A 10,192-nucleotide genomic window follows, 5' to 3' on the forward strand; every position below is an offset into this window, starting at 1 on the left:
TATTTACTCTGCTTTGAACTTCTTTCAAAAATAATTTAATTAATGATCTCTAAAAATTTTCTTGGCACACCTAAGGTCCTCTCATGGTATGCTGGTTGAAAATCACTGGTCTAGATGTTGTTTCTCTCTGGATCTTAAATCTTTTCAGTGCTACCACTTAAGTGGACTTAAAAACACATGTTTTTCTTCAACAAGTTCAACCTGGAATTACCATATGATCCAGCGTATGTATCCCACCCTAGGTATATACCTCCAAAGAACTGAATGCAGACACTTGAGGAGAAACTCGTAATGGATGTCCATAGCAGCATTATTCACAAGAGCAAAAAAGTAGAAACCAACCAAACATTCATCAATGGATGAATGGACAAAGTGTGGTAAAGACATACAAGGAAATATGATTCATCCATAAAAAGGAATGAAATTCTGACAAACACGGATAAACCTCCAAAATGTTATGCTAAGTGAAAGCCAAAAGGCCACATACTATATGATTCCACTTATGCAAAAATGTCCAGAATAGGAAAATCTGTAGGGACTCAAAGTAGATTCGTGATTGCCAAGGACTGGGAAAAGAAGGGTTAGGGAATGACTGCTAATGGCTATGGGGTTTCCATCAGGGGGTCATTAAAAAGGTTCTGCAACTAGATAGTGGTGACAGTTGCAGAACATTGTGAAATGTACTTGATGCCACTGAATTGTGATTTTCTTTTTTGAGACAAAGTCTCACTTTGTCACCCTGGGTAGAGTGCTGTGGTATAGTTCACAGCAACCTCAAACTCTTGGGCTCAAGTGATTCTCTTGCCTCAGCTTCCCGAGAAGCTGGGACAACAGGCACCCACCATGGTGCCTGGCTGTTTTAGAGACGGGGTCTTGCTCTTTCTCAGGCTGGTCTCAAACTCCTGAGCTCGAGCAATCCACCTGCCTCGGCCTCCCAGAGTGCTAGGGTTACAGGTGTGAGCCACCATGCCTGGCCTGAATTGTGCTTTAAAAAGTCATGTGTATTTAAATCACAATTTTAAAATACATATTGCAATAATGCTGCAACTTTAGGAGCCAGGGTCCCAGAGCAACAGAGTTATCTGCACTGAGGGTGCCCAACAGCACTGGTTTTCTTGGGGTGGTCCCTGCTCTAATAATGAAAGCCCCTCTGTCACTGTCATACCATTGCTGACTCTCTGCACTCATATCCTTTCTCCTCTTGGCTGGGGGAGCTGAGGGCAGAGTTGTTACCTTTTCTAAAATGAGGTTTCCTGCCCAGTGGCTGTGCTTCAGAGTTAGATGGGACAATAAATAAAAACACCAATCACAGGCAACATTTATAGAGCACTTACCCTAGGCCCTGTTACTGGCCAGTGCTTCAAAAAAGCACAAGAACCTGCAGAGGGGGTAGATTTGGATTCAGCAGGGCTGGGGCAGGCCCTGAGATCTAGCACTTCTAATGAGCTCCCAGGTGATGTCTGATGCTGTTGATCCACAGACCACACTTTGCCAACTGGGTTTTCACTTCTTTCTGTATGTTAATTCATTCACTCCCCACAACAGCCCACTGAAATAACAACTGTTTGCATCCCCATTCTATAGAGAGGGCTAGAGGCACAAGAGCTTTGGTGATTTGCCCAAGGTCACAGAGCTGGGAGGTGAGAAAGGCAGGATTTGAACCCAGGGCAGTGTGGCAGCAAAGGGCTTAGTTGTAACCAATACCCCTTTCTGCAGCAGAGATAATGTGGGCGAAGGATTTGCACCAAGGCTGCCATGGTGTCACCTTTCAAAAACCAGTAGCTATTGTTGTTCTGAGTTGTAGTAGAAGCTGCCTTATCCTTGAGAAAATCCTTCATCTTTACAGATTCCTCACTAGACCACAGGGCGTCTAATGTCCTTCCAGTTCTCATCTAATCCATAGGCAAAGGACAGCCCTTCCAGCTAAGAGTTCAGAGCCAGTGTCTTCCTTGTTTTATCTTTTCAGTAAATTGTTCAAAACTCCCCAGGAACCGGGCCCCTGGGAAGGGCTTCTCTGCAGCTCTGACTCTGGCCCCCAATCTGCAAAGTGAAGAAGCTGAGTCTCCCACCCTCTGTTCCACAGGAACCCCCATCCCCAAGGCAAAGCAGGAGGATGACTTACTTCCGTCTGTAAGCCCAGTGCCTAATCCAAAGCTTGGCACAAGTGCTCAACAAACACTGGGTACCTCTTAGTTCCCTCCTTCCCTCTGAAGTCTCTGTCTCCCAATCTTTGAAATGGAGATGCTAACACCTACCTAGTATCCCAGCCTACACAATCAGACAGTAGAAGAACAAGCCTTTCCCACTGTAGTGCAGATCTATGATTAAACACCTACTGTGTGCTTTGAACTATGGTGCAGCCAGAGAAAGACATCTGGGACAGAAGCACATCCCTGTCCCCCATCTGGCAGTTTTGTGATTTCCCACAGCAGATGGCTCTACAGAAACCAAGAATCAAGAGGCGGACAGCATGGCACAACTAAGTGCTGTCAGTGACTCTGGCCGGGAGTGGGAGGGAGCCTAGGATGGCTCTGTGAGAAAAAGGGGAAGACAGGCTCGATCTGGGCCTTGAGCAAAGTCCAAGAAAACATTTACATCTGCAGAATGGAGGAGGTTTCCCAAGTCAGGGCAACAACAGCTGACAGCTGTCACCCTGTCCCTTGTGCCTTGTTCAATGAGTCTCCTGGACAGGGGGCTGGGCAGAGAGGGCGCAGAGGAGATAAGACTTCCATGGGATGGGTCTGGCCTGAATGGGTTCCTGCAGGAAGGGGCTGCCTTGAAGTGGTCCCTTCCCTCCCAGCAGAGTGAGCCTCTGGAGCCTTTTCAGTGCTCACTCCCCTCCCTCCACACCCCGCCCAGGCCCTCCACAGGGACAGCTTCCAGAGGTCTCCCTGAATCCATATGTGGGTTTTGGCTCTTCCTGTTTTTGGCTCTGCTCAGCGGCGGGGGATTTGAGGGTTGGTTGTGTGATTTGTACAGCTGTCATTAGGGTAATTGCACGATATTTTCCCAAATTTCTCCTGCAGCTTCAGGCTCCGTTTCCAAATTTCCTGCCCTAACAGGGGCTCTGGCGAGAGGGGCTGGCTTTGAGGCTTGCCGGCAGCTGCTAATGGCACCCAGGGGCATCCCTCCTCAGTATTGCCTGAGGCCATGCAGGACCCAGTATTCCAGGACCAGGAGGAAGGGAAGAATGGGGCCACAAAATTAGAAATGTGGGAGCTTCATAAAAGGCCTCATAATGGTCACTGTTAATAGTACCCAGTGTCATTTCCCATTCTCAAAAAGGAAACATACAAATTAACTCATGTCTCTTCTGAAAAAGCAAGGACATCTTCTCACGACACCAGGATTTAGAAAGTTCTTTCACTGTCCTCAAAAAAGGACAAAAATCCTGCACCTTCTGAACCCAGCCCTAATTATACACAGAGTGGGTATCTCACGCTGACTTAGGCAAATGCCCAGAGTGCTGGCATGGAAAGAAAGTAGGGAGGTGTATGGGCCTGCCCCAGGTGGGCAATCGAAATACTTTCAGCAGCTGAATTAATGAATGGAGGGGTGAAGGAATGCTGGGCACTAGTTTGGATCTGACTGGTGAAGGATTACTTCCTTCGCTTCTCAAGTGCATATGCCCACTTGCTTCCCACTCAGCCTGACAGATATTTAATACTCTGGACGGGCTCCTTCAGCCTTCCAAAATGTGTGCACTCACCCCTCCCCCCCACGTATACACACACAAGCACTTGGCACATATGCACACACCAGCAAGAGGGAAAGCAGCCCCTTTTATCTGCTCACATGTGGGAGCTGGGGATGAGAAAAGAAAATCCAAGGCTCCAATCCTTTAAGAAAGTGAAAAAAGTGCTTTGGGTGACGTTCCCTGTACATGGCTTCCTGGGCCACCCAGGAGAGATTGTCCATGGTGGGCCCTCCGAGGCTGGGACAGCCCAGGCGATCACGGCACATCTGCTGGCTTTAGGCTTCGGGCCCGTGTTTCCTCTGACCTGCTGGCTGGGGAGTGGGGTGCACCGCGGAAAGCCTCGTCACTTAGCATCGAGTCTGCTTCAACATGATGCCTCCGAGTAATGTAATTTATATTTCATGCACAATTGAAGCAGCTAATGGTGTAATTCTCCAAGGGGGAAACAAGTTGTTATAGTGTTAATTACATTGCAGGCGTGTTCCCTCTCCTTTGCCCCCCAAGTGCTCCAAGGGAAGTTGCCAGGTAGTAACTGAGTGGGTGTCCAAGAACGTGGCTTTGATGGGTTCCACCACAATCGGGGCTGAGCAGTGGCAGGGGAACCAAGGATGCCTTTGTCGTCCCTGTTTGGAATGAAAGACTTGGCTTAAACTACCTGGTAGCCTAGGTTTCCTTGTCCAGTCTGTTAGTGAAGTCCTCCTGGGCAGCAGGGTCCCTTCTGTGTTGATCAGGACCCTTCCGGGGAGGGTAAAGCCAAGACAATATATTTGAGAAAGGAGATGAAACACAGTCAGTACAAACAACTCGGCCTAGAGATTAGCGGCTGATGCTGTACAGTGTGGTGGCTGAGCTTGTGGCCTCTGAGGACAAACGGCTGGCAACGGGATCCTAACTCTGCCACGTATGGGCTGAAAAAACCCTGGGGAAATTACTTCACCCTTGTGTGCATCAGTTTTCTCAACTGTAGAATGGGGATGATAAATTACCAGCCTTATAGGGTTGCAGTGAGGATTAAATCAGTTAATATGTATGCAGCGTCTAGAATGCTGGCACGTAGTGTTGTAAATGTAAGTTATTATGATAGGCAGAAGTAAATAGCATTGAACTGTCATAAGGGTCTGGCATTTTCTGTGAAGTGGTAGAAGTACATATTTTTTCTACATTCATGAAAGCCAAATCTACTGAAAAAGGACAAATATCTTGCTCTTCAAAAAAAAAAAGGAGAAATGTAGGTTTTTTTTTTTTTTTTTTTTTTTTGCAGTTTCTGGCCAGGGCTGGGTTTGAACCTGCCACCTCCGGCACATGGGGCCAGGGCCCTACCTCTTTGAGCCACAGGCACCGCCCGAGAAATATAGATTTTGAGGAATTACAGAACCATAATATCGAAGATGTTTCCTAGAAAAAAAAAAATCAGTTTGACTATTAAAGAGTTGTTTTCATTAACTTCTGGTAAAAGAAGGAAAAAGGGGAGATCAGAGGAAGGAAGGAAAGAAGGAAGGAAGGGAGGGAGGGAAGGAGGGAGGGAGGAAGGAAGGAAGAAAGTCAGGCCAATCTTACTCTATATCATTTTTATTGATATATCACAGTAAGTCACACAGTGAATCAGAGAAAAATAGCGCATATAATTATACTTGATTTACACAGAGCATTTTACAAAATCTCATATCTTATCCTTATGGAAAACAGGATCAAAAATGGACTGGCTGGTAGAGTTTGCTGAATTGTAGCTGATCAAATTAACAGTATACTATATGCCTTAGGTGGGTTTGAACCCCACTTCTGGTACCCATTTCTTTCCATATTAGTCAGGGTACAGGCACACTTACCTCCCTAACAAATAATCCCCAAATCTTAGTGACTTCTACAATAAACTTGCTTGCTCACATAATAGCAAAATGTAATTGACAAAGAAGGCTTATTTAGCAAGTTTCTAGGTAAGACTTTGCCCCCACATGGTCTTTCAGACACATTGGCCCTTTCATCTTCTGATGCTGCCATTTTTAATTTATGACTTCCAAGGCTTCCAGAGAAAGGGTAGAGAGGAAAATCTTGTGTGGGAGATTTCTGCAAGCCAGGACTAGAAATGGTGTACATCATCTCCACCCACATTCCACTGGCAAAAATTTAGTCACATGGGAGCACACAGCACAAGGGGGCCGGGAAACAAGTTTTAGCCATGTGGCCAGAAAGAAGAGAATGTGGATCTCTCCAGCAATGTCCTGAGCTACATTAATGTCAGTTTTCATGGAGGTCTCTGGTGGCAAGCCAAACTCTATCTCTTGCCCTGCCCTAAGAAACATTACTTTCTTCAATGACTTGGATGAACACATAGAACGTGCCTTTTTATCCCTTTGAGATGTAATTCATTCTGGCTATCTTACGTAATGGCAGCTTACTGTGAGTCTCCAGCAAGAGAGCATGCCAAATGGCCAGATTATGATGGTGACAGTGGAAGAATCCAACATATCCTTATGAATTACCACATAGACCATCTGCCCTCCCCCAGGCAGCAGGAGTTCACTACCTCCACTTGATGCTGTTCTGTCTTAAGTGTAACCCAACCACTGTCCTAGACTCCCTTCTTTCTATATGTCTTCCTCTTTCCTCTTCTCCCATCAGGTGAACGATTCTCTATCCTATTTCTCAACAGAAACTCCTGAGTGGCTGGCTCGGCACCCATAGTTCAATGGTTAGGGTGCCGGCCACGTGTATCAGGGCTGGTGGGTTCAAACCCGTCCTGGGCCTGCTAAACAACAATGACAACAACAAACATAGCCGGGTGCTGTGGCGGGCACCTGTAGTCCCAGCTACTTAGGAGGCTGAGGCAAGAGAATCGCTTATGCCCAAGAATTTGAGGTTGCTGTGAGCTGTTATGCCACCACCCTCTACTGAGGGTGACATAGTGAGACTCTGTCTCAAAAAAGAAAGGAAGGAAGGAAGGAAGGAAGGAAGGAAGGAAGGAAGGAAGGAAGGAAGGAAGGAAGGAAGGAAGGAAGGAAGGAAAGAGGGAGGGAGGGAGGGAGGAAGGAAGGAAGGAAGGAAGGAAGGAAGGAAGGAAGGAAGGAAGGAAGGAAGGAAGGAAGGAAGGAAGGAAGGAAGGAAGGAAGGAAAGAGAAGAAAGAAAGAAAAGGAAAGAAAGAAATTCCTGAGTGGGAGCGGAAATGCTTATGACTCGTCCAGGGAACGGCTGTGGTCCCTGCTTAGGTGAAGTATGAGCCTTTCTAACCAGATAGCCCTGTAGGCATTTGGGCAGTTTAGGACTTGGCTGGCTTTGGATAGGAAAGAAGGCTTATTTAGCAAGTTTCTAGGTAAGACAAAGATTGAAATAAAAGTTATTATGATGGATGAAAAACTAAGCCTCAAAAAGATTTCACTGGACTGGACTGATGAGCTAAAGCAAAAAAATAAATAAATAAATTGTAAACAAATCATACACTCAGAAAATTTAATTAGCAGTCAGACGTGGTGGCTCAGGCCTATAATCCTAGCATTCTGGGAGGCTGAGGAGGCGGGTGGATCACCTGAGCTCAGGAGTTTGAGACCAGCCTGAGCTAGAGCTGAGAGAGGATACCCGAGAAGGTTGAGGCCTAGGAGAACAGGTCTTCTCAAGGAGACCACAAGGATACACCCGCAGGGTCCTCTCCATGGTGACTCAGCTCTTGGGAATTTGTAAACTTAACTTCCCAAAACTTGTAAATTTCCAAGTTCTGCGAAATCCTATAGTTCGGTAGGGGAGGCAATAGCATCTCCCTCTTGATTCAAACTGGCCAATGAGAAGGGTACCTGTGGGGTGGAACTTTTTGACTGTCAATAAAAAAGGAAAGACCAAGGCAGTCGGGGAGTGCGGCCATTTGAAATTCTATGCCGTAAGCTCCCGGCTGGTGAATAAAGCCCTTCCTCTTATAAATGTGGTGTTTGGGTGTTCTTTTTCTACAGTGGGTCTCATCTTCCTGCAACAGAGCGAGACCCTGTTTCTAAAAATAGCCAGGCATTGTGGTGGGTGCCTATAGTCCCAGCTACTTGGGAGTCTGAGGTAGGAGGATTGCTTGAGCCCAAGAGTTTGAGGTTGCTGTGAGCTATGACGCTACAGCACTCTACTGAGGGCGACAAAGTAAGACTCTGTCTCAAAAAAAAAAAGAAAGTTTAATTAAAAGGAGTTTAATAAAGGAGCTCTTTATTGAGGTAGAATTGATGTTGGGGAAACTAACAAGGAATAGTGAAACTTCCAGAGGCTTGACCATGCCTAGGCTTGAAAGGGCAAGGCAAATGAATTGTTTGGCACAGTTCAGCACAGCAACCATGAAAGGGGGGCCATAGACAGGAGCCTTGGAAAGTCAGTTGCATAAAAATTAGATGGGACACATTTCTGAGTGAAATGAGACACAGTGTATGTGAAAAATCTGCAGAATTGTGAACTAGTTCTAGGTTCTATGTGAAGCAATTGTGGATGAATTAAGAGGAGCAAGGGGTCTCATTCAGGGAGGTTATGGTCCAGGTGCCCACTGCTGTCTGCCCTGATCAGCCACACCTGGACTTCTGAGGTAAGCAGGGTCTCACCCTTGAGAAGAGACATTCACAACTGTTGTTTAGAGAGGCAACCCTAACACCTTACAGAGTCTTAGAACCGAGTCTGAGGAAAGGCTGAAGAGGATGGGGAACAACACTTCAGCTTAAAAAAAGATGCCTCAGGAAACAGACTATAACTTTCTCTAAGTAGCTGAAGTGGAGACAGAAGGACTTCCCTTTTGAACACACCCTCCAGCCCCTCAAGGGCCCCAGACAATACAGTACCCAACTCCTATGATCTCCCAGAGCAAACTGATTTTTCACAGCATCTTCCCACCTTGCTGCAATTGTCTGACTGCCCGTTCATGTTTCCTACTGAGGTCAAACATTTTTTCACCACTGCACCCCAATACCCAAAGCTTGGCTCCTGGGAGGTGTACTGAGAATATTTTTTCAATGAATAATCAATCCCTGCAGAAATGTCAAGAAGAAAATGCATGGAGTAGTGGGTGTGGGGTGCATCCGACCCAGTTTTGCAGTCTGCAACTATAGATGGGTGAGTTAGATGTAGTTATTTGCTCTCTCTAAACCTCAGGTTCCTCACTGTCACTGGAGGCAAGGGGTTGAAGATTCAAGGGGCTAATTTATTTGCAAAGAGCTCAGAACATGGCAGGTGTTCAGAAGATGGCCATTGTCATTTAGCTGCTATTTCATTCAAACTGGTGAAACTGCCTTAGGTTAGATTCCTCAGAAGGAGACCTTGAGATAAGGATTCACATTAAAGTGGTTTTCAGTAAATGTTCTCAGTAAAACCCTGTAGGACAGTCAGGAAGTGGGACCGAGGTGAGGAAGAGGCCAAATAAAGGTGTGATATCAGGTAAAGTTCCATGGAGGGTGACTTTGGAGACAGTAAGGGTCACACCACAGAATCTTCTCCATCAGGAGGAGCACTGGTGCAGGAGTATTTACCCCATCCTCACACATACACACTCATCATTTACTGATCCAGAGCTGCCTGGGGATCTGCTTGCCCCCAGGAGAAACAGCTGCAGCACCCTGACAGTGGTCTGCCTACAAAAGGCACCACTGCTGGGTATTGGCAGGGAAAGCCTACCCTGAGCTGGTGTGCATGGAGATGGTAAGAGAGTGGTCTGTTACACAGGTCAAGGTTGCCAGTGAAGCCCTATTTCCCTCCTTCACATGCTCAGGTGCCCCTGCACTTCAGAGTCTGAGAGCCAGAGGAGCCGGGTCCCCAAGGAGGCATGTGCTTCTCCTCTCCCACACTCATCCTAGTCTCTTTGGGGTGTGTTTGGTCTTCGAGTTTATCCCAGGATATTATCAAATGTGACTTCCCAATCATGGCCTTAAGAACCCCCAGAGTCCCATAAAAAGCTGCTAAGGGTGGATTCAGCGAGTCTGGGCATACTTCCCCAGCTGGTTTTTCTGAAGGCATTTTCTTAATTTTCTTGTCTTTGAAGTTTGTGAGAACATGGTGGCCATGATCCAGTTCTGTCGCCCTTCCTGTCTCCCTATTACACACTCCTCTGAACCCTGTGGCAGCATGTGTGGTCCAGGGAGCAATCGGGGGTGTCATCTGGACACTGCCTGCCTTCTTTATGGCTTGCCTAAGGTTCTTTGGAATGGTTTCTGGCTTTAGAAGATTTGACTGCTTTTGTTCTGGAGACCCTTACTCTGCAGAAATGGGAGGGAAGGAAAAGATCTATCATCCTATAATCCAAGTGCCCTATATCCCAGGGATCACTGAGTCAGACCCTTCAGATGCTCCCAGCCCAGACCCAAGGGCCCTGGAGAATGTATGTTTATGAATTGAATGAATGGACATACACCCCAAAGTCCGTTGAATCCCTAACCCCCAATGTGATGACATTTGGAGGTGGGGGCTTTTGGGAAGTGATTAGGTTTAGATGAGGTCATGAGGGTAGGGCCTTCGTTATGGGATTTGTCCTTATAAGAAGAGTAAGAGACCAG

Source organism: Nycticebus coucang, chromosome X, assembly GCF_027406575.1.
Source record: "Nycticebus coucang isolate mNycCou1 chromosome X, mNycCou1.pri, whole genome shotgun sequence".
Lineage (NCBI taxonomy): Eukaryota > Metazoa > Chordata > Mammalia > Primates > Lorisidae > Nycticebus > Nycticebus coucang.